The 25,659-nt window shown below is 43.3% G+C and overlaps 1 long non-coding RNA gene and 1 pseudogene across 1 annotated transcript; one reads left to right on the top strand and one right to left on the bottom strand.

The window, feature by feature from the left end:
- The first annotated feature begins 1,555 nt into the window (after positions 1-1,555).
- Positions 1,556-20,134, top strand: LOC123081692 (zinc finger MYM-type protein 1-like; annotated as a pseudogene).
- Positions 20,135-21,940: 1,806 nt separating this feature from the next.
- On the bottom strand, positions 21,941-25,659 carry LOC123098828 (uncharacterized). The gene is made up of 5 exons (XR_006447988.1): positions 25,060-25,659; positions 24,573-24,959; positions 23,644-23,856; positions 22,939-23,294; positions 21,941-22,366 (listed from the first exon to the last, which is right to left on the bottom strand). It is a non-coding gene; the product is annotated as an uncharacterized lncRNA (long non-coding RNA).

The following is a 25,659-nucleotide window of genomic DNA, read 5'->3' as shown; positions in this document are numbered from 1 at the left end:
GATGCCACGTGGGAAGATGTTGCGTTTCTCAACAAAACATTCCCAGGGCATAAGCTTTTTCGCCTTGAGGACAAGTCGGTCGTCATGGCGGCGACATTGTCAGGACCTGATCCACGCGAATACTGAAGAAGGAGAAGGAGGCAAGGCAGGTTCAGTTAAGCAACGGCGCATATGCGAGGATACCGATTCAGACCTGATCAACGGCTCGGATGCAACCTCGCCGTTTACCCCTTTGTTTAAACTGATCATTGTATTGTAACCGTTAATCAATCTTTGTTACTGCAGTGAGCTGGACAAGGATTTATAAGCTGCGTTCCAGGTCTTACAGCTGCCTGGATGCAGCAGGGGGCACAAGAGCAGAGGAGGCGGCGGAGCTCTCTGGAGGTGGAGGTGGAGGTGGAGGAGATGGTGGTGGTGGGCGGCCGGAGGAGGTGAGAATTTCTGTGTGGGATGGGATGAAACTTGCCTTAACTAGGAGTGGGAGACGAGAAAGTGAGTGTTGTTGGGCCCGTCGGAGCCGGAGCCCGACCTAGTAGGAGAGAAAGTGTGTGGGTACAGGTACCGTTGGATGTAAACTCTGCGAGCTGGATAACCCACCCCTCCCCCCGTTGTACTATGGATCACTACTTGTACTTCGGCTCACTTGATGTTGTACTGGTAGTTGGTCCTTCTTTTGATGTGTAGTCATTCTTTAACTCCTTCATCCATCATTACAAAGGTTTTTTTTAACAGCTTAGGTTACAAATGATTTTTAACAACTTATTTAGAAAGGCTTGTTGTTTCGCTGGCAGGTCTGTATTTTGGATTTGGAACGCATGGCAGCACTCTACTCACCTAGTAAAATTTAGGATATGCTGTTCGTCATTTTTTTGTTACCTTATTCCTGATATTATGAAGTCTTGGCCTATGTTGCGCTCTGCCTGTACTGATAACCTAATCTCTTTCATCGTTCAGTTAGTACACAGTACCACTTGAGTTACAGTCAAGATTCATGTTTACCCTGTCTTTCAGTGGTCGCCGATGCCACACATAAGATGCAGTTAACAAGATATTGCTTTGATGTGTGCACTGGGAATTCCATTTGTTTGATAAATTCACCAGTTCTCCTTCCTCAACTGAAGTTACTTCCAATTCCTCTCTCGGCACTTTTGTCAGGCCTGTGGTGCACAGGAGCAGCACGCCATGAGGATGGGACCAAGGTGGGACGGACATGTGAGTGATTCAAGACCAAGGCCCAACACGCCAGAGAGTTGAGGCAACAATGAGCGAGGAGGTGGTGTGTATGTGGGTGAGTCCGGGACTAAAAGTGTGTGGCCGAGAATTATTGTATGGGTATCGAGAATATAACAAGACTTGGGAGAGAGGAAGTTGCCCTTCCCTCGTCCTCTTCCTCCTATCCCCTACCGATCACTTTTCTCATCCTCCTCCAGATTCCCTTCCCTTCTCCTTACTCTAGTCTAGACCGAGACCCGTTACAACTTGGTATCAGAGGCGAGACATCCCGAGGAATCCCTGCCTCGAGCCATGATATCTCACCAAGCAAGCCAAGCAGGCCATGGCGATGGAGGAGCAGTTGCCGGCACTTGCCAAGGCCATCACCGACGGGCAGGCGGCCAACGAGGCCGGCCTAGAGGCAATTCAGCCATCCAAGTTGAGACATATATGTCAACAAAATTGCAAAATTCAAATTAAACATGTCAAAAAATTCTGAAAAAAGTCGTGGATGTTCCCAACACATATGTCGACAACCCCTGAAAATTCAGACCAAAATTCAACATACACATAGAGAAACAAAAAAGACAGATCCATCATAAATAGTGTCAAATGAAGACAAAACCAATAATGACACTATTCACATTTAAATTTGTCTTTTTTGTTTTTCCTTGTGTTTTTCGAATTTTGGTCTGGATTTTTTTAGGGGTTTTCAACATATGTGTTGTGAACATCCATGATTTGTTTCTGTTTTTTCTTCGATATGTTTAAATATGAATTTTCCAACTTGGTAGCATGGTAGCAGATAAGTACTGGCATCACTTAATATTTTCCCCACGCGCGCACTCTATTGGGCAACAATGAGATATTTTTATTACTGTACCTCAGCTGCCTCCGTCATGATCACGTACTACGAAAACCACACGGGCAGAGGCGCAGAGCCATGCCAGAGTACGATCATTCACTGAACCTCGTGGGCAACTGCAGTCTGCAGAAAACATTTTTACACTGATCCAGCATGCATGCAAGCACCTGGCCTGTTTCTCTCGTCTCCTAGCTAGCTCCTCAAATGATACACATCACACGTGCATAGCCAGCCCAGGGCATTCACTCCCAAAGTCATTAATATGCCCACAATGTGTTCGGTGTTGTACTATTAATGTTAGATCAATAGTAGCAGTAAAAGTGTATCTGCACATTGATTTTGAAATGAATTTGGCAGCAAGTTAATGTTCTGGAAAAAATAACAAAATAAACAACTTAATTTTGAGTGTAATTGCTCTACGATGTTTAGACGCTATTTGTGCGCGGTTATTGAAATGCGTTGCTTTGTGCATATTTTGCACTCTGTTCGAACAATTAGCCACAAAAGTAATCAATAGCGGGTTGGACAGATATATATACTAGCTACAGTAGACAAAAACAGACCGAGCAAACAGGGTCGTGATAATCCATCGAATGTAACCGCAACACCATCCAGATATCTTGTTACTTGTTTATTGACACTGTTTTTTTTTTTTACTTTTTGGCACTTTGGTATGTGGCTCACGGAGGATCAAAAAATATCGTGGGCTCCGTCACTGCACACTTAAAATGCCGGCCCTGGAGCGTGGCTGTTGAGTATCTCTGTGATGTCCAGAGATAGTGTTATGCAAGACAAAGCCAAGGTTTTCATGGAGGCTCCACTTGTCACTGATGAACAAGGTCAGATGATATCGGCGTTGCGTGCAGCCAGGCCGATTGTCGTCCCTTAGCTACGCAAGGCTAGGTGTATTCATGCAGAAACGATACAAGTCACATGGTAGCAGCTTTTATAAACCCCCGAGCTTCAATAATCAATAAATTGACGCTAGTGTTGACACCAGATTTTGGCACGGTCAATAACTTATTTAAGATGACGTCAAATGGAGAAGTGATCTTCATGGAAGAGTTCCGTATTGTCGATATAAACATCTTTGAAGTTTGGGTCATCGCAGTCCGATTTCATCTCGAAGGCCGAAACTATGCTCAAAGTACTAAGATCTTATATTCAGAGTACAGTTTGGCTGATTAAGCCCCCAAGACGACCTCAAATGGAAACATTATCTACATGAATTGTCTTCGTCTCGTCGAAACGATCGATTTTGATATAAAAATTGTTCCAATCCGAGTTCGTATGCAAAAGTTAGAGCCACCGGAATACAGCTCTGTCAGGAGGCAAAAAACTGGCGCGCCCCACCAGACACCCTGTCTGATGGGTCGCGCGAGGATAGCTTGTTTTGCGCGACCGATTTGACCCTCAAGATGACTGCTGATCAAAAAACATTCAACATAAAAGTTGTTCGTCTCGTCGAAACGGTCAAGATTGCTTTTGGGCTCGTTTCCATCAGAGATTTTTTACCACCACAAAAAAGACCCGCAAGATGCAGCCAGTTTAAACCGAACAGTTTTGGAAAGTTCGGACAAAATCAATCCGAATTTGACTAGGGTTTTGGACGTGAATCCAAGCCTTTTCCTTGCATGGGAAGTCCAGCCGCCTCTTATATACCTAAGGGGTGACGGCCGATTGAACAACACCAATCAAACAAACACATCTTCTACTTTTTTGTGTTCATCTACTTTTATCTCTCCCCTTGTATCTTTCTTCTCGTTCTTCGTCGTACTTCAAGATTGGAGGCCGCGAATCCACGAGGCTCTAGGGGCGGTAAGGCCGACCTCGAGCAGCCAATCGTCGCCGCGAGCCCTGACGGGGTCCCTCCCGGGCGAGCGGGGCGTCTGGTCCCAAAAGCGCCGGCTTGCTGTCTTGCGTATCGCGCTGGAAGACGGCCTCCCGCGGTGTGAGTTGCGGAGCATCTTCCTCGGCGCCGCGGGTACACATCGACGTGTTCGTGTGACGCGTTCCAGCGTCAACACACTTTTTGGCAACTCCGCTGGGGAAGAAGCTTTGAACGGTCTCCGGCCTATTCTTGCTACGAAAGGATCGTCATCTAGGGTTTGCAATCTACAAAGGTAATATGAATACTCAATTCTCTACTGTAGATGCAAATAATTCATATGGTGTTACTAGATCGTTCAATGAGTATACTCTATCGGCCAGCCCTAGTTTTTTCAATAATGCATCTAATTACGTGCAAGGGCCGATTCAAAGTAATTTGCATGCTTGAAGTTCTTATGATACTAGTAACCTACACCATATGTATCCCAACTCTCATGCATCGGCAACCCCATAAATTGTTATGCCGATGAACAACATGGTGAGTTCAGTTAATAAATTTGAAACACCTCATGTTAGAATTTCCAATGCCATGCAAGAAAGTGTTTCACCCTTTTATTCATCGGCAAGTAATGTGCAATATACTAATCCAACCATGCCGATGAACGAGAGACTTGGCCATGCTGCTACTAGTTATCCGGCCAGTTACTCTCAAATATCATATGCTACACCTCATGTTAGTAATTTTTCGGCACCATACATAACTGTAGATGCTCATAATTCGGCTTCACACCTTCCTGGTTATAGCCGAATGAATGTAAATTTTACAGGAGCGGTTGTGCCCAATATTGTAGAAGATGAGGTAGTGGTGGCTGCATTGAAGATTTTAGCCCAAAATAAGAGAATTAGTGCTCTTTGCCTTGAACAACATGAAAAGGGGCTATTTCCTGATTATGCCGCAATAAAAGCTAGAGTTTTGCAAGAAGATGAATATTTGCCAATTGATAAAATTGGCGAGCAAAAGTATGGTCTTACAACAATGCATATGCCTTCACCTAGTACTACATCATATTATACACCCCCTACACAATTACATAATTTCGGCAACACCCGTGTGTCATTGCCGAAAGAATCTAAAAGCATTGGGGGGCAATCATATCCGGAGTGGGCTGAAATTGAGAAAAAGATTAAAGCTAATTTTGCCGCTCGCCGTCAGAAACAAATAGAAAAAGAATTGGCTCAGATAAAAGAAGCATTGCCAATTGGTAGTATCAATGAAAAGAAGGATGATTCGGAACATGAAAGTGCTTCGGTTGAAAAAGCCGAATCAAGTAGTATATATTCTGAATCCATCAAATCCAACGAGGCAAGCATTATTGAGAAAGGGCATGGCAAGCATAGGAAAACAACGGTGCTTGATTTTTCTAAAGTTAATGGAACCTACTTCCTGCCCTATGAGTTCCGTGCCGTAGAAATTGACAAGCTTCAAGGACAAGAACAAGTAGCCGAACAAAGTTCGGCCGACAAAAATCTTCAAAGCAATGATGCACGGATTCAAGAAAAAGATGATGACAAGGTGTTGGAGAGCCATCCAAAGACGGAGCAAGATGTTCTTCAAATGGCACCACCATCATGTTCTCCCAACATATTTGAAGAGGTATGCATAGCGAGTAATTTACCTATTTTCAGATTTGGTTGCAACTTCATTATTGATGCATCTATAAGAAATATTCTCATAAGTAATTTTGAAAGACCAATGAAGAAGGGTAATTTACTTGTCAGCAATAAAATTGTTATGGAACATATCGGTCAAACCATTGCGCCATTTATAAAGACCGATAATGACTTATTGTTACAGCCAAAGCTTTCCCGGTTGCTTTATCTAAAGTTCATATCTAGTTGGGTAGCTTTGCTTATTTCGTACTTGGCTTGCACTTGGTCTCAACTGAGACATGTATGTTCTAAATATCTTCGTTTCAGAAATTTAAAGCCAAGGTTAAATTCTATTGAGAAAACCGATGCTAATACAATATCTTATCCAAAGACATCGGAGATAGAGTGGAAAACATAATGCATAGCCGAATGGGGAGATTCCAAATCTGAACCATTCGTTTGCTTATCTTCAAAGCCGTTCAAACAGCAAGATCGGCTAGAAAACAAGAAGTATACCTTCAATTCAAGCATGTGTGATCAAACATTTGATTTGTTGCTGAAAAAAAATTACATTACAATTCTCGATCACCATGTTAAGCCATCAATCCAAGGACGAATGTATTGTAAGTTGCATGATTCGTCCAAACATAATTTTAAGGATTGCAACATGTTTCGGCAAATAGTTAAATCGGCCATTGAAAAAGGACGATTGAAGTTTGTTGAAACACCAAGAGATGACCAGTCTATTCTGATTGGTCCCGATGGCAAAAGGTTTTTGCGTCGACTGCTTCAAGCTGATCCATTTAAAGAGAATGTAAAAACTGCAGGTGATGGGATCAAGGTTTCAAGTAAAGAAGTTGTTGAAGAGCATAATGAACATAATCTTGAGGGCGAGAATTCCATCGAAGCTACAATGGAGACGCCAAGGACTGGGGGGCAGCAAGCAAATCTAATGATCGATGAAAGCAAACCAAAAGAAAACAATGGCCGAAATAAGCGCAAGTGTAAGAGATCAAAAATCACCTTTGCTAAATTATTGGATAAATATCAAAAGATGAGTGAAGAGAAGAATGCTTATCGTCCAAATCATGCAAAGAAACCAAGATCACCCCCAAGGCACAAATATGAGGATTGGTATTGGCAAAGTGATAATTTTAATGCAACATATTCATATCCTTATTTTGGGGCCGCCAATGCCAATGCCGTGGATGCCTCCCTATGCTCATATAGATACATATTCATCATGGGACAGGTATGGTACAAGGGCACATTCTCCATCTTATTCTAGACCATCTCACCAATACTATGCAGCTCCAAGAATATCAACATTTGAACAATCACGTATCAAAGACCGTTTCAATCATAAGGAATCGGTCCAGGGCTCAAGGAAGAAGAAAGAGATGGTAATGCAAGTTTACCGCGTGAAAAGAGATGGTCGTAAGTGTGCTACTTTAGATTTGATCTCAAAAAACAAAGAGCCAATTAAAGTGTTGACATTGGCTACAAAAGGCAAAGAAGTGAAGCAATCAATTGATAAAAATCAGAGTGCCAAATCTAAAGAAAATAAGTTGAGGGTGCACAAGGCCCAGAAAGAGTTGCCATTGGTTGAAACAAAATCACAGTCGAGGTGTTCACTCGGCTTATCGTATTGGCAAAAGAAGGAATTACAAAATCTTAGTGCACAAGAGCTTAGAAAGAGGAACATGGCATGGTTTCCAAGAGGATCAATCAAAACAAAAACGATGTGCATGCTTCAATTGCAACAAGTACAATAAAAATGAAGAAGGAGAATGATGGAAGCAACAAACAATTAAGCCGAAGGTGTGCATCACAACATCAAAATCTTCGGTTAGCACATCATCCATTTTCTTCAACAATGCCATTGATGCCTTTGCCATGGAATTCATCCACAGGTATGATCAGTTACCCTCTTATTTTGATCCATGGATGCAACATAATTTTCTATATGATGACAGAGTATTACCAAATCACTATACATTTGGTTAGTTACATTTTTGTTGCTAAAACAAAGGGGCTGAAATATTTTATTGCTATTTTGTTTGTTTATTTCGGCTATACATGTTTTAATGGATGAATTCTACATGAACCTCATGGTAATGGCCGATACTTAACTATCGTCCTAAGAAACTATCTTATCATGGCCGGTGTGGAATTCTAACACCGTCCTTAGTTCAATTGGAACCGAGACAAGGTACATGTTAAGTGATATTAGCTTTGTCTCTCTAGTACTATGGAGATTATATTTTGATGGTTCAATTTGTAGCAATGACCAAAGTGTTGGTGTTGTTTATTTATCTCCATATGGAGCTAGTTTGTGAAGCCTCATGGCGCTTAAGATATTTTTGCACAATGATCAAAGCCGAATATGCATTGTTATTCGGATTGGAGCTTTGCCTTGCTATAGGTGCTATACATATTGAGGCTTCCGGTGATTCATTATTAGTAGTGCAACAAATATCCAAGGGTTATCAATATTTTGACGGATCACTTATAGTTTATCTTTTGGTATGTCTAGATGCAAGATTTACCTTGGGTTGCTTTGAAATTGTTCATATATCTAGGCATGATAATTCGAAAGAGTTGGCACAGCAAGCATCTGGCTACTATGTTAACCATGGTGTATTGCATTTCTATCAATAGCCGATGCTAGGTCTTGTCAACATAGGTAAGGCTGAATCGAAGCCCACCGCTTCGGCCACTAATGAAACTTTTATGCAGGCGAAGTAAGGATTGGAGGAAGTTCATTCTTGATTAGCTGCAAAATCCTAGCAAAAGGGTGAACAATATGGTTCGGAGGACGGTTTTGATCTATGAAACCTTATCACCGGATTGTTATAGAAGCTGAGAAGTTTTCACCCAAGTTTGCATCAAGAGGTTCAAACAAGCAATGGCATATATATACTTGTCATCCTAAGAACATGCAAAATGGCCGATGGAGTGTTGACATCGTCCTTAGAACAAGCTATGCGGAAGTTATTTTTCGGCACACAAACTTTGCCGAAAAACAGGGGGGCATGTGTTGACACCAGATTTTGGCAGGGTCAATAACTTATTTAAGATGGCGTCAAATGGAGAAGTGATCTTCATGAAAGAGTTCCGTATTGTCGATATGAACATCTTTGAAGTTTGGGTCATCGCAGTCCGATTTCATCTCGAAGGCCGAAACTATGCTCAAAGTACTAAGATCTTATATTCAGAGTACAGTTTGGCTGATTAAGCCCCCAAGACGACCTCAAATGGAAACATTATCTACATGGATTGTCTTCGTCTCGTCGAAACGATCGATTTTGATATAAAAATTGTTCCAATCAGAGTTCGTATGCAAAAGTTAGAGCCATCGGAATACAGCCCTGTCAGGAGGCAAAAAACTGGCACGCCCCACCAGACACCCTGTCTGATGGGTAGCGCGAGGATAGCCTGTTTTGCGCGACCGATCTGACCCTCAAGATGACTTCTGATCAAAAAACGTTCAACATAAAAGTTGTTCGTCTCGTCGAAACGGTCAAGATTGCTTTTGGGCTCGTTTCCATCCGTGATTGTTTACCACCACAAAAAAGACCCGCAAGATGCAGCTAGTTTAAACCGAACAGTTTTGGAAAGTTCGGACAAAACCAATCCGAATTTGACTAGGGTTTTGGACGTGAATCCAAGCCTTTTCCTTGCACGGGAAGTCCAGCCGCCTCTTATATACCTAAGGGGTGACGGCCGATTGAACAACACCAATCGAACAAACACATCTTCTACTTTTTCGTGTTCATCTACTTTTATCTCTCCCCTTGTATCTTTCTTCTCGTTCTTCGTCGTTCTTCAAGATTGGAGGCTGCGAATCCACGAGGCTCTAGGGGCGGTAAGGCCGACCACGAGCAGCCAATCGTCGCCCCGAGCCCTGACGGGGTCCCTCCCGGGCGAGCGGGGCGTCTGGTCCCAAAAGCGCCGGCTTGCTGTCTTGCGTATTGCGCTGGAAGTCGGCCTCCCGCGGTGTGAGTTGCGGAGCATCTCCCTCGACGCCGCGGGTACACATCGACGTGTTCGTGTGACGCGTTCCAGCGTCAACAGCTAGCACATATGGAGTACATCGCAAACACAAGTTTCCGTAATCAATAAATTGGTGCTAGCCAAATGGAGTATATTGCAAACACAACAATCAACTATCTTTTTCCGAAAAAAAATCACAAGTTACATGGACATCATCAATTTGCAGATGGGGCAACGGTAGATACACGAGGGTCGAGGGCCTCGCCTAGGACTCAACGATGAGTTAAGCACATAATACCACTATCTTTACGGCAAAAATCACCAAAAGCCACCAAAATTCGTTTTCTCATGATAAAACCACCGGTTTCTCGTAAAAATTTACCAAAAAAATTGATCACGTTATAGGAACTTTTGGCAGCGTTGCTGGTGTGTATGTCCCGTAAGTGAGACTGAGTTAGCAAAAAAAAAGGCCACGCAGGCATGTTAACTCTCTCTTCTTCCTTCTAGTTTACTCAAGTTCTCAACATCTAGCTAGTTTCTAAAATTCAATTCTAATTCATAGATCCAAACACATAATGAAGGTGAATATGATAGTCAGGCTATCTTGGATGAAAGACATAGTTCGTGTGAATCATGACCTTCCTTGCAATATTTCCTTCTGTGTAATCGTTCTTGTGTGCGTATGTGGGTATGTTTTTTGGTATCTACTCACTATATTATTTACCGTGTTATTCAGAGATCACAGGCCCTGCTGGGAGATTAGAGGCTGGCAGTGCATGCAACAGGGCATGTTGCTCAGGCAGATCATCGTTCAAAGTCTGGGCCTATGGTGCTTGTGGCGTAGGTCCTGTTTCTTTTCTTGAATACGCACGAGTGTACGTATCATTCAGTAAAGAAGAGATGGGAAAGAGCCCCAAAATCCATGGTTACAAGCTTATTTGCATGTGGAATTAATCCGACACTACCCTAGTTTCTACAATGGACTATTCGATTGTGCCCCACACTCCTCGCTCCACCTTGAATCCTTCCGTGTCATCTTTGAATAATCCCGCCTTTGCCCAAAGTCTACCTTCGTCTTGTATGCGTTGGACGGTGCATGGGACCGAAGGCACCTCATCATTAAAGACCACATTATTCCTCTGCTTCCATATCATCCACATCCCAAGGAGGCATTTCGCATTGTGTGCACGCCAGCTGCTTGTGTTCCCGTCCTGTCTTATAGACCATTGCTCTAGCGACTCATTTTGCCTTGGTTCTAGGTCCAACCTCTTTGTCAATCGGCCGATGGCTACCCAGATCTGCTTTGCGAAGACACAATCCATCATCAGGTGCTGCATGGTTTCCTCGTGTTGGTTGCACAACGGGCATGAGTCTTGGTGAGGTAATCCACGTCGAGCAAGTCTATCGGATGTCCAACATCTGTTCCTTAGCGCCAGCCAAGAGAAGAAACGGCATCGCCGTGGCGTCTTAGACTGCCAAGTAAACGTAGCTGTTGCAGCCACTTCTCTTCCCATAAACCGAGTCACATAGGCCGATCGAGCCGAGAATTCGCCGTTCTGCTCCCACATCCACCTCACCGTGTCCTCCACCTCGATAGTTAATTGCACATCCGCGATCCTGGGCCAGAGATTTAGAAATTCGTTCACAGCTTCTGGCGTTAGGTCGGTGCCAATGCCATTGGTCCAATCATTGTTATTTATTGCATCCTCTACCAACTTAGATCGCCGCACTCTCCTCGGGACGCGGCTATAGATCCGCGGGGCCAGCTCACACATCCAGAAACCGTCAATCCATCTATCCTCCCAGAATAGGGTGTTTTTGCCATTGCCGATCATTGTCGTCCGTGCTGCCGCTTGAACCAATGCTTGCGAGTCTGATGGCACCACGATAGAGAATTCCGCCCAAGGCCTTTCCTTGTCAACCTTTTGCAGCCACGACCATCGGGCTTGCAATGCTTTGTTCATCCAGAACAGGTTCGGAACACCCAGGCCACCTGGCCATTTGGGCGTGCATACTTCAGCCCACGCGACCGCACAGGACCCACCACGGGCCTCTTTCTTTCCGCACCAAAGGAAGCTTCTGCAGATCTTGGTGAGCGCCGCTAATGTCTTCCTCGGCAGGTCCAAAGCCATCATTGAGTGCACCAGGATGGCACAAAGAACAGATTGGATCAACATGAGTCTGCTACTCTTTGGCAGCAAGGCTGCTTTCCACATTGGTAGGCAGTCCGCAACCCTGTCTACCAGATCCTGCCGCCGCGCCGCGGTGGGTTTCCTTATCTTTAGGGCATCTCCAGCAGCGCCCCCAGGAAGGCCTCCCCAGGCGTTTTTTTCGCGCCGGCGCCGAAATAACGGCCCAGTCGCGCCCTCAGGAGCCCGATTTTCGCCGGCTTGGGCCGAAAACAGCGCCGGCGGACCCAACCCGAACCCGGCGCGCTTGGGGGCGCCCGGGGGCGTCGGGCGAACTGTATTGGCGCGAAAACGAAGCGGGCCCACCGCGTCAGCAACACGGCTCTCTTCTCGGCCCTTCGTCGTCCTCATCGCCTCGTTTCCCGCGGTGAATCAATGCCAAAGCTGCCGCGCGCTGCCGCGCCGGTCAGCCTGCCATTGGTGCTCACGGGCGGCGTAGTGAAGACCGAACGACGCGCGTCCCTCGCCCTCCCTCGCCCGCCACGCGTACACACGGTGGCACGCGCGCATCGGCCTATATATGACGCGCCCCGCCGCACTCGGCGACTCATCACGCTCTCCCGCCGTCGTCGTTTCTCCCTCTCCTCTCCTCTCTTTCGCCGTCTCCAAGTTCCACCCATGGCCGAGTGCTTCCCAGGCGACGGCGCGGCGGCGAACGGCTTCGGCCGCCGCCACCTCCATGAAGACGAGGCTCGCCTCCTTTACGAGGCCGAGAACCCGGTCCCGCCGGACATGCGGATGCTCGGGGCGTGGAGGATCAGCGCGGTCGGCGTGCCGGTGCCCCCGATACCCACCGGAGCGGCCCGGCGTGCGGAGATCGCACGCATCCGCTAGAATCTGCCGCGCGCGGTGAGTGAGGGGCCACGGTACGTCCCCGACAGCCCGCTCTGGGAACCCTATTTCCGCCGCCATCACGCCCAGCAGCTCGAGGCCACCAACGGCGTCGAGCCCTCCGGCAGGCTCAACGCCGTCGGCCGGCGTCGGTGGTGGGACGTGCCCGGGCGCACGTTGGAGGCCGTCCTCGAGTACATCGAGGGCGGCAACACGCCGTGCCTCGAGTACCCCGATCCCCCTTCTTTCTCACGCCGCCGGGGAAGCTCCTGGACCCCGAGGCGCATGAAGACCGGGGGGTCCTCCTCCTCGTCCGGCGGCTCGCCCTGCCTCCGGCCCATCAAGCCGGAGCCCCAGGGCGCGCCGGTCAGCGCGCGCACCCGCAGCTCCGGCGCCCGCATCGGCGCCAACGCCTCTCCACCCGCCGGTCGCCTCGTCCTCGTCGAGCCCAAGCCGGAGCCCGGCTTGCCCTCGGAGTACGAGGAGATAGCCCGGCGCGGCATCTCCGACGAGGACGCCATGCGGTGGGCGCGGGACGACTACCTCCACGACGAGATGGTCCGGCAGCGCCGGGCCCTGGAGGAGATAGTCGCCCGCAAGCGTGGGCGCGAGGACAAGCACGGCGTCGTGGGCCTCGACAGCGACGACGACGACGCCCCCGGACCGTCCAACCCGCCACGCCAACCGGGGGAGGGATGCAGCAGGGACGGCGGAGGCGTAGGCGGGGGCGGCGGCGACGACGACGACGATGATGACGACGACGGCAGTGACTACACGCGGTTCTACCGCCTCCTCGGCATGTAGAACCGCGTGGGCGGGCGGCCAGGCGGGCGGCGAGGACAGCGGGGGTAGCCCGCGGTAGTTTTTTTCTTTTTTTGTAAAATATGTTTAAGTTTGAATGAACTCGCCGACGTTTGTGTTAAATTTGAGTCGTTTTTGCGCCATGTTTGCCTTTTTTACTAACCATGGGCGTCGCAATTGGGGGGCATCACGGCCCCAGTGCGCGGTTTAGCATCGGTGCGCCCCCAAGGAGCGATTTTTTGCCCCTCCTAGGGGGCCAACGGCTGGAGATGCCCTTAGCGGCATCCCCAGGTATTTTCACGGGAATGTGGAGTCGCCCGCTTTCTAAAAATAAAGGCCTGTCACGTTTGCAGTCTGCCATTGGCCGGCCCAATAGTGAGTGTTTACTGTAGCGCTAGAGAAAATCCAAAAAGGTCACGCACGTACTAGGTGTCGAACCGGACAACGCTACACCTACGTAAAATGTTTAACGTAACTTACTAAGATCCTAGCTGGAAAGATTTTATTGGTTAGGAAAAGTGAGGCCACGACCTAAGGTGTGTTTGAGCGAGTTGGTAGCCACTAGAACCAGTCAGTTTTGCTGATGCAAATGGAACCCGGATATTTGATGGTAAGATGCAATGATTAACCGTATCAAAATATTCATTGCACATTAGCAGTGATTACATTACAACTATGGCCCCATTTTTGCATGACATAACCCCTTGCTGGATCAGTCAAACATTCAATAAAATCTACACATATGTGAAAATCTGGTCACCAATTTTGTGTGTACGGCTACCTGTATGCCTAAATCCTATAAATAAGGGAATTGCTTGCAGCCATCATCCAGAAAGTACGTGGTCATTACTCACTAATGTGGACTCTATCACTAGTAGAAAAAGGGCCTATTGTCCCGGTTGGTAAGGGTCTTTAGTCCCGGTTGGTAACACCAACCGGGGCTAAAGGAAATTTTGTGATTTTTTTTTAAATTTTTTTTGAATAATTTTTTATTTTCAAATTTCTGAATTATTTTAACCTTTAATCTCTAATCAGCACCCCTCATCACTGATCAATTTATCCTCTAATCTCTAATCACCCTCATCATTCCAAATCATCTAACTTTCCAAACGGTCACCCATCCTCTCACTCCCCCAGCCTGAGCACGCTTAACTTCCGGGTTCTATTCTCCCTCGTTTTCAAGTCTGCACTTGTTGTTTTCCTGATAATAGTAAGATGTCAATCCTATTAACCCTCAGGAATTTTGCTTGAGCATAAAGTGACACATTTCTCTGTTTGAGTTTCAAACTATTGTTTTAGAAAACAATAGTTATTTTGAATAATTAGTTTGACCATAGTTTGACCATAGTTTGACCACAGTTTGACCACAGTTTGACCACAGTTTGACCATAATTGACCAAAATTCAAAATAGATGAACAAATTATTTAGTAACACTAATATTCTAGAATAATTAGTTTGACCATTGTTTGACCATAGTTTGACCATAGTTTGACCACAGTTTGACCATAGTTTGACCAGATTTGACCAAAATTCAAAATAGCTGAACAAATTATTTAGTAACACTAATATTCTAGAATAATTAGTTTGACCACAGTTTGAAATTTTTTAGATTTTTTCCACTCTAGATCTTAAAAGCACCGTAACTTCTTTTCTGTTAGGTTTTTGAGGATTTTGAAAATGTTTAACGGGGTTTTTGAGGATTTTAAAATTTTGGATGTAACTTTTCGAGTAGATGATTTTTCATATAAAAAACTTTTTCATCCGAGTTAGTATGCAAAAGTTATGCCCATATTTACAAATTCCAGAGAGATTTTGCAAATAAAGTTGAAATTCACATTTGCAAATTTTCCCAACAACTAGACCACATATCACATGGGAAAGTTATTTTCTTTTATTTTTTTGACATTTCCATCATTTTCTTTTATTTTTTTAAAAACTGAAAAGGCGATCCAGGGGGGGTAGAGTTTGAAAATGGGACCTTTAGTACCGGTTCGTGGCACGAACCGGGACTAAAGGTCTCAACCCCATTAGCACCGGTTCGTGCCTCAAACCGGGACTAAAGGTCTAATCTTTAGTCCCGGTTTGAGGCATGAACCGGTGCTAATGGGCATCGCACCCTTTAGTCCCGGTTCGTGCCACGAATCAGGACTAAAGGGCACAGGTGAACTGGGACTAATGCCTTAGCCGCACGAACCGGGATAAATGCTCACATTAGTCCCGGTTCGTGATTGAACCGGGACTAATGTGAATATTGGCACGGAACCATAGCCCTGTTTTCTACTAGTGTATGGAACTTTTGGCTATTGAGTGCAACCAATGGGAGACGATAGCACGGGTTATCTACAACCGGTTTGGAAAATACATGAGGCGCTGGTTATCACGATAGCACGGGTTATCTACAATCGATCAAATAATATGATAGGTATTTAATCAATTTGGCCTATTTTTCGCTGGTTGTTGCATTTTTTTTATCTACCATTTTTGTGTTTATGCTCCTTATTTGAGCCTTTGCTGGACCTAAGACTTTGTTTTCAAATTTTGCATCAATAAAATGGCTGCATGCATCACTCTAATGCAGAGGCTGGGGGTAGTCCTCCTTTTTAAAAAAATATCATTCCAAAAGTGCAAGAACTAAGAAGTCAATAAAATTAACTTTATTTGTTAAGAAAATAAGAAGGGAGAAGCTGAATAATAAAAGAAAATATGAACATAACGGTAAGTTCAAAATATATTCACATTCATAGTTTCACTTAAGAGGACGCCTACGCAGGGCGTCCACACTCTCTCCTTTGTAACTAAAACATATATACATAATAAAGCTACTACCGTCACCTTGTTCACAAAATAATCCGACTCAAGTTGCAAGGGGAATTTATTGTCTATAGATGCCAGAGTAGCAAAGTCCCGGGGTGCACAAAAACCACACTACAAAGAACATTTAGCATGTAGCATGGTCCAGCATACATGACATATTTTCAGAAAAAATGCAATCAACACCTCTAAGCATGTCTTTTATTCAGATCATGCAGGCAATAGTTCACTAAACTATCGAATTCAAATTTTAAAAGCAGCATGTACGGCATAAGCAGTTGAATGGAGTTCTTCATGGCTGCAACACTGCAGTTCCGTTTGTTCATGAAGTGAATCTGACTAACATAATGGATACTTCTATAGAATAGCCAAGATATTGACCTGCAAATTTGTCCAGATGGCTAAAAACAGTAAATCGAATGATGTAGACCAAGCTGATCGTATAACTTTTTTACTGTAACAACATGCGACATAATAGCAAAAGGTGCATCTAAAAATTGTGAAATTCATATTGTTATGCATGTAGAAGCTACACATATTCACAGTTGGGATTTCACTGAATGTCTTAGCTTTGCCCTTATCAACCTTACAACCCTAAACCCCAAACATTACTTCTGTAGTATATGGTTCTTTATCAGAAACTTGTTTGTGAAGTTACAAACATAATGCAAATATCAACAATCTGAACTGGAGCTTTACAATTTGTTGAGAAAAAGATATGGCAAGCAGACATTATGCAGTTGTAAACACGGGTTATATATGCAAATAGCAATACTCTCTTCCTTTAAGAAATACCTCTCAAAACTGAAGCTCTAACTATGACAATAAAAGCATGAGCTGCAGGTGCTTCTAACCCCTTTTTCCTTAACTCCGCTTTTAAGCCTCTTAGTTTACCATGATTATCAACTTGTCAGCAGTGGCGGAGCCAGCGTTGAACCATTGGGTTCACATGAACCCAATGAAATTCGCTACCTACGTGCATGTCATGTACGACATATAAGGCCTGACCCCAATAAAAATCAAGCCTGACCCCATCAAGCTGCTAACGCCTCATGATTAGACAAATAAAAAGGCCCAAAAGCCCAGGCATCTTCGTTACTAGTACAAGATCAATACATGTACGACATCTAAAAAAAGAAGATCAATCAATACCTGTACGAGGAATACATGGACGGCAGCCGCACACCTCGTCGCTTTCCAACTCGCCTCGCCTCTCCCTCCGCCGTCTCGCCCCGTTTTTGTTAGGCCCGTCGCTTCCGTCCTCATCTCGACGCCGACGCCCGACGGTAAATAGCGTAGAAGCGCTCAACTGCAGTCTAATTCGAGGCAGTAATATCACCTCCACATCTCTTCCCTCTGCTACCCAATCTAAATCTAATAGCCTTTTGCCCTAATTTTCTAATTCTTATTTTCATGGACTTTCATTGATGCAGGCTATGGAAAGATATTTTTCAAAGAAGAGAAGTCGATCATCTGATCCAGATAATGACGCGGGGACATCGAGGACACCCATCAGATGTAAGCAAACTGCATCAAATGTCGCTGCCAGTAGTCTCCCAAAGCCTTCTGTCCACAAAGAGATTAATTTAGATGAATTGCCCTACGATCCGGCTGATCGGAAGAGAATTTCGGAGTACACAAGAAATCCTAAGAAGCAAGATGAGATTAGGCGACGATACTTAACAAGGGGACCTTACAAGCCTCCATTTACTTTTGTTTATCCACACAGGGACATTGGAGATACTCAACGAAGATTTAATCCAGACTGGTTTAAAGATTATGGTCGTTGGCTTGAGTATAGTGACAAGGTGCATAAGGCCTTTTGTTTGTGTTGTTATCTTTTCAGAGATAATAATGAGGGACAAGCTGGGAGTGATGCATTTGGAATTAATGGTTGGAACGGTTGGAACAAGAAAAGTAGGCTGGATACCCATGAGGGTAAAGGTAATGTTAATAGCTTTCATAATGTAGCAGTAAAACGGTGTGATGCTTTGATGAATCAAGATCAATTAATTCTGGTAGCTCTCGATAAGCAAACTGATCTTACAAAAAAGCAAAATCGAATTCGGCTTAATGCTTCAATTGATTCTGTTAGATACTTGTTGCATCAAGGCTTAGATTTCCGAGGCCACGACGAAACAGAAGAGTCAAAAAAATAAGGGAAACTTTCGAGAGTTGGTAAAAACTTTGGCAAATCAAAATGATGATATACGGAAGGTAGTTCTTGAGAATGCTCCACAAAATTGCAAGTGGGTATGTGGAGATATTCAGAAGGAAATTGCGAACTATTTTGCCAAGGTAACATCATCATTAAATTATATTTCCTACTATTTTTGTTGTGTTCCAATTTACACTAATCTCTAATGATCCCCTTATTCTGTTGCACAGATAACTTTGAATTCTATTATTGAAGAAATTGGAGGTGATGTGTTTAGTTTGTTGATTGATGAAGCTGCTGATGTGTCTGACAAAGAGCAAATGGCAGTTGTTTTGAGATATCTTAGCAAGCGTGGATTTATCATTGAACGGTTATTTGGAGTGGTACATGTGCAAGAAACATCGGCAATATGTCTTCAGGCTGCACTTCAAAAATTATTCACCGATCTTGGTTTAAGCATAAAACAAGTCAGATGACAATGTTATGACAGGGCTAGCAATATGCGCGGCGAGTTCAATGGCTTGAAAGCAAAGATTTTGCAAGAGAATAAGTCAGCCTATTATGTGCATTGTTTTGCTCACCAACTCCAGTTGGTTATTGTAGCAGTAGCAAAGAAGCATGAAGATATTTCAGATTTTTTCTACATGATCTCCATTTTATTTAATGTGGTTGGAGCTTCTTGCAAAAGAAAGGACATGATTAGAGAGAAACATTGAGAGGATGTAATAAAAGCCATAGGTAGTGGGTAGATTAGCACTGGCAGAGGGTTAAATCAAGATCAAACTCTTCAGAGAGCTGGTGACACTCGTTGGGGCTCACACTACAGAACTCTCTCAAGTCTAGTGAAGTTGTTCCCTGCAGTCATGTCTGTTCTGAAATATGTGGAGAAAGAAGGTAAAAATGAAAAGAAAAGTCAGGCGCGTAGTCTTGTAGCATATTTTGAGACCTTTGATTTTGTGTTTTATTTGCACATGATGCTGCATATATTAGGAAATGCAAATACTTTGTCACATTCTTTACAAAAGAAGGATCAAGACATCCTACATGCCATGTCATGTGTCAAGTCCACAAGGAATGAGCTACAAGAACTAAGGGAGAATGGATGGGACTCACTGATACAGAAGTCATATTCATTTTGTGAAGAACATGACATTGAGAAGGCGGACATGCTGGAGCAATATATCAATCGACACAAACCAAGACAAAAAACTAATAAGACAAACCTCCAGCATTACCAAGTAGAGTGTCTTAATTCTGTAATTGACTGGCAACTTCAAGAGTTTGATGACCGTTTCAATGAGGTAAATTCTGCATTACTTGGTCACATGGCTTCTTTCAACCCAAACGATGGATTTGTTACTTTTAACTTGGATAGCTTAGTGAAGCTAGCTGAGTTTTATCCAGATGATTTTGATTCAAAAAAAATGGATGATCTTGGTCCTGAACTGCGCACTTACATTGATAATGTGAGAGCGGATGAAAGGTTTGCTAATTTGGACGGGATTGCTGATCTTGCGAAGTTAATGGTGCAGACAAATAAACATGTTACTTTTCCCTTGGTCTATCATCTTCTAAAGTTAGTATTGATATTACCAGTTGCAACAGCATCCGTGGAGAGATGCTTTTTAGCTATGAATGTTGTCAAGAAAAAGTTGCGCAACAAAATTGGTGATCAATTCATGAGTGATTGTCTAATTTGCTATGTGGAGAAAGAGATGTTTTCTCCCATTAGTAATGATGCTGTGTTTGATCTTTTTAAGGTGATAAAAGATCGAAAAGGGAAGCTCTAAAATGTGAGTGACTTTACATGATTCTTTCACATGATGTCACTTTTATTTTAAACTTGCCAAACTAACTTGTTATTTTCTTCATTGTTTTCAGACAGATGAGAAGTTGGATCTGAAATATGAAGTTTATTTTGGTACCACTTTTATCAATAATATGTAAACAAGTGATTTTATAATTTCATCCGATCGGTATGTTATGCACTCTTATTTTTTTAAGTGACAAATATGTGTGATAAATGATTTCATATTCATTGTGGTTTCTTTGACTGATATAATCTCGTTGCAATTTGTCACAAAATAGGACTAAGTTCATTAAAAAAATCACAACTAGTTAGTGAATGAACCCATTGACAAAAATTTCTGGCTCCGCCCCTGCTTGTCAGAACACATTGCCTTCTCGAACCAAACTGACGAACTTTCATCTAACATCACTATAACAATTTAAGCTTTGGCTTCACCTTTTTTGTTAACAAATACAAAAAGAATGGAACTAACTTCACTATTAAAATTTAAGCTTTGGCTTCACCTTTTTTGTTGACAGAAATGCAAAAAAGGGGAATATAATATCAACCTGGCAATTTAAGCTTTGGCTTTAAGTTTTTGTTGACACATATACAGAAACGGAACCGTTCTCTATACAAAAGGATGAAACGTACTCCCATAAAGTACCTGATATTTCGCATAAAAAATAGTAGGAACGATGAGAACTATAGAAGAGGGTGTGATCAATTGCCTAAACTGAGCGGTAGCACGACCGGTCGTTCTAGAGTTAAAAAAACTAGTTGACCCGTTGCACCAAATGGCACAGAGACCCGTTGGATCCATGTGCACATGGAAAATAAAATCCATGGTTTAGTTGTGACCAAGCACATATGAACAAATTTGATCTCCTTTAAGAAAAAATGGTGGCTTGTTGTCTACATTGAGATGTATATACACATTTTAATTTCGTAGCACAGAGTTGCATTCAAAAATCATCTGGTTTAATTGGTTTATTAGTTGTTGTCAAGCACATATGATAACAAATTTTATTTCCTTTAACAGAAAAAATGGTGACTTGTTGTCTAAAATGAGATGTATATACACATTTTAATTTGGTAGCTCCCGTTGGAATTATGTGTATTTTTTCAACACAATCACCTGTTTGAGCAAATACTCACGCTAAGAATTTAGATCCTTAAACATAAAAGAATGTATATTTAAAAATATAAGTGCTTTGGGAATATTTGCATTTCTTAGGTCATAATCAACTACTCTCTCCAATCCAAAAAAAGGGTCGTGACTTTAGTTCAAACGAAAGTCACGACACTTTTTTTTGAATCAGAGGGAGTAATAAAGAGATCAAATATCAATGATCTCACTTCTTCAGAATCTTTTGCTTCAACTAGTAGTGAGTAAAAGGCAAACATTACAAAACACAGCGACACTGAGCCACACCAATTTCATGATTACAATTACAAAGCAAATCCCAGAATTCATAAAGTTTCGAAGACACTCAACATCTGATAGTTACTACACAAACATGGAGAGTCAACTGACATAGACCAGAGCAAAAATACTGACAAATGCATAGATTTCGCATACATTGCGATTAGCACTTGACCTCTTTCCGGTCATGTGAAGTAGAGGAAAGTTAGCTCAACAGCTCCTTCCTTTTAGTAGGCGAACACCAAGTTGCCATTATCATGCACTCGCCCACAAAGCTGAAACAGGTCAAGAGGAGCAGTTTTAGAACTTGAGTAAGTTGAATGTATATATCAGTGCTACCTTCCCAAAGAAGCTGCAAGGATTACCATGTGATGTTGGGAACCAAGGCGTAACAGCCATTGAGGATATCTTGCCTAAAAAAGCTGCAAGGATAGCTTGTATAGAAATATACATTAGTACGCAGCAGATTGTTTATCTAAAGTTATTATCTTAAGGATACATTGGTACAGGTAACAGTAACAAACTGGACATCTGAAGTTAGTACCCAGAAAATAAAGGCATAATGCATCTACATTGTAGCTTTCGCAATCCATTAACCTGGGATTGTGTGGTGAGATGCATGTCATCTTCCAGAGAGACAAAGAACTATACATGAGCTGACCATGCCAATTGATCCATCCTTTACATTTCTCAGATGGAAGGCGTGGGTCCTTGCACCAACAGGCAACAGGAACTGGTGCCAGCAATTTTGGATTCACAGAAATTAGTATGGCATCAAGGTAGATAACAACTGAACTAATATGGCGCCTGCAATTTTGAAATAATAGAATTAGTATGGCATCGAGGTAGATAACAAGCAACACATAATACTACTATAAGTTTACTGCTAAGGTGGATAAGCAACCAGAAGGCGCAAAAAATAATCTGGTGGATGAATTAGAAGATTGACACCTAACCATAGGGAGTACTCAACCATAGGCGAAAAACAAACTGCATTAAACAAAGGAACATGGCCGCTTGAAGAAAATCATTTATTTGTCAAACATACTTTATCAGGTTGAATGGAATTCAATGATGCAAAAAGGGATAATGTAACATATCTATTCTCTGGTCATCAATAAAATAATTAAATACAAAACAAAATAACATTCTCTTTCCATCAAAAAGGAATTCTCTAATAACAAAGTCATTATTGATCAATTAGACAAAAGTTAGTATGTAGCAGGCTCTTCATAGAGGAAATGCATATTTTCATTCATGATAGAAGAAATCAAAGTGATTTTAAACAAATTGATGGAAGAAATGACCAGAATAAAATACCGGCCAAAATAACTCCCCAAAAAACATGAAACACAAATAGAAGCATGATGCACACACACCTCTCTGATCCACCATTGACTCTGATTTCCAGAATCCAACCTGCCTCTGAATTATAATGTATATGAAAACAAATCATGTGGGCAGCAACCGCTACTATTCCAGATTATTTGCCAACAGAAACCAAACCAAGGCCCTGTGTCTCTATCTTTTCCACTTATTTGCTAACCTCTGTAGGGACAAGATCTTTGGAGAAGAACGACGACGACAAGTCTTGCGGAGGGCCGAACGGGTACAGGCGTCCCCTGTCAATCCCTCGAGATGCTATCACTATAGGTGCTGCAAGGAACTTTATCCCCTTCTTTCGTTCTTTCATTGTCTCTTCACGTTCATCATGTTCATGTGACGACTGACAAAACTGAAGCACTGAAATTAGCAACATAATAAATATTATAAAGATAAAAACATATGTTGCATTCACAACCAAACCAAGCTTTGAATCAATGCTAATGTTGTATTGCAACAAAATGAGATTTTGACAAATAATATAGGTGCTTCACAGGACTTAAAGTGCCAATGGATGACTGACTGAATGTAGGTCTGAAACAAAAACTTTATTAAGGGTGTAATATGAATCAACAGAGTACTCCCAAAAAATGAGCGATAAAAGAAATTGCCAAAAGGAAAAGATTTCCAAGAAATCCAAACACTACAGAGGAGCCACCATGGTTATCTTGGCATCATATTAAAAAGAATTAAAGGAATACCTGAAGAACAATTACTTCAATAACCCGGCTTAGCTTACAAAAGGCACCACATATGTTGCATATTCCCCTTGAATCCCATGAAGGGCTTTGCCATATCTTGATCATATGTAAACAATAAGAAGAATGTTTCTCCGGAACTCCAGTAATCACCGATGTATTTTAAGTTACAAAAGTGATTTGTCAACAGAAATAGTTAAGCCCACTCAGAGTGTTCTGAAAACATAAGAACTCATGTCATACAGAAGCGGGCGTGGTAACGGAAAATATTGATACACCAGCTCTCGCTCTGCAAAGTCTGAACTGAAGCATGTAACTAAATGACTGAGATTGCACCTTATTATTAATTATGGCCGTAAGTTCTGATGATGTTTTTAGAAGATAAAGTGTGAGAAACAAAAACCCAGTTTGCGAATTGCAAATTCAAAGTATGGTTTCGCAAGGGGCATGTTGCTTATTTCACGATATCGAACAACCCCGATTTGAATCAAGGCAGATAGTTTTGAGCTACCAAACTGATTTTGAAAATCTACAGCTCATTGACAGTTTTGTTGGGAAAAGATACATGCAGTTTTGCGAACATCAACAATATGACATATGCAAACACTGAATAGTAGACCCTGACAAGACCGATTCATGCCCATTTTCATTGGCTTGGTTCTCACAATTAATGACAGATGTAATTGGTTAGACCAATCTGTTGATCATGCGTTAGCAGGTTATTTTATCAAATTGGGAAGAACAAATCGCAGCAAAAGTAAGGCCAGCTACAGCCTACAGGATCTAGGAACAAAGATACTGCATCATTAAGATTTAAGGAAGGCATAACAAACATACAAAAAATCATAATCTAAATTATTGAAGGCTGAACTATCATTTTAGAGAGAATAACAAGCATCTAATTGGGTGAACAACACTGAAAGGGGACTAACCAGCTTAATGCACGGAATGTAAGCTTTGTTGCGCCATACACAGTTGCACATTTTAACGGCGGGATCATGGTTCAAGCAGATATGAATCTAGTGGGCACTTTCCGTCGGCAAGCAGCCAAAATACACTCACATGGTTTCCCTTACATCCGTGTCATCATAGTTGAGTCAGTAAAGCATGCTGCGGTCAGCTAGCCGCAGATGAAGTCAACAAAACATGCAAAAAAAGACCAAAATATGTACTGCGCAACCAACAAATTAAAGATGCAATTATGTAGAGTCACCTAGAGATGTCATTGTCGGTGGAGGTCCAGACTTCGGTTGTAGCAGAGGTGTTATTCTTGTTCCCCACGGACCATGGTGTTACCACAACAAGGCCATGAACATTATCTGGAAGAGGAAAATCAGCATCAAATCAGATCGGCCAACGAAGAAATCAACCCCTGTTTTGACCAAAAAAAATCAGATCAAGCAAGAGAGGAAAACAAACCAGACGAACGCCCTCTTCTTCAGCATGGACCACCTGATCCAGTCACCCCTCTCATGCTCCTTGCTACTGCCATCTCTAGGCTCGGTGGTAGGCAGAGGGGAAACGGGAGGATGATGTGTGCCGCCCTGGATCTTGATCCCCGTCGCCTTGGCTGAATCGAGGGATGGAGGAGGTGGAGGCCGGTGGCACGAGGAGAGAAGAGGCACCAACCGGTGACCACTGACCAGAGGCCGCCAGTCCTCTGTGTGCGGACGCCAGGGAGAACGCTGCCAGCTAGATCTTGATGGCCCCTCACCCTTCCTACTCGAGCTACTGGTCGTCGCCGCGAGGGTGAGGCGAGCTCGGGTTGAGAGGGACGGCGTCCGGCAAGCCAACGGCGCCGCCCCCATGGCCATGAGGGCCGGCCTACTCCTTCACCCTGTCCTCGGCCTACTCCCTCTGCATGTAGATGTAGCCTCACGCAACCCACCATCGAGCTCGCCTAACCTGCGCCCGATCTGAAACCAGGCGCCGCCGACGGCCGCATATAGACAACGAAAAGAAGGAAGGCGAGGTGGATGGGCTATTGTGATCAAGAAGCAGCAACGGCGGTGGAGGGGG

This window comes from Triticum aestivum, chromosome 1B (assembly GCF_018294505.1).
Source record: "Triticum aestivum cultivar Chinese Spring chromosome 1B, IWGSC CS RefSeq v2.1, whole genome shotgun sequence".
NCBI classification, from domain to species: domain Eukaryota; kingdom Viridiplantae; phylum Streptophyta; class Magnoliopsida; order Poales; family Poaceae; genus Triticum; species Triticum aestivum.
Note: the sequence above shows the minus strand (reverse complement) of the source record. Positions and strands in the feature narration are given on the sequence as shown.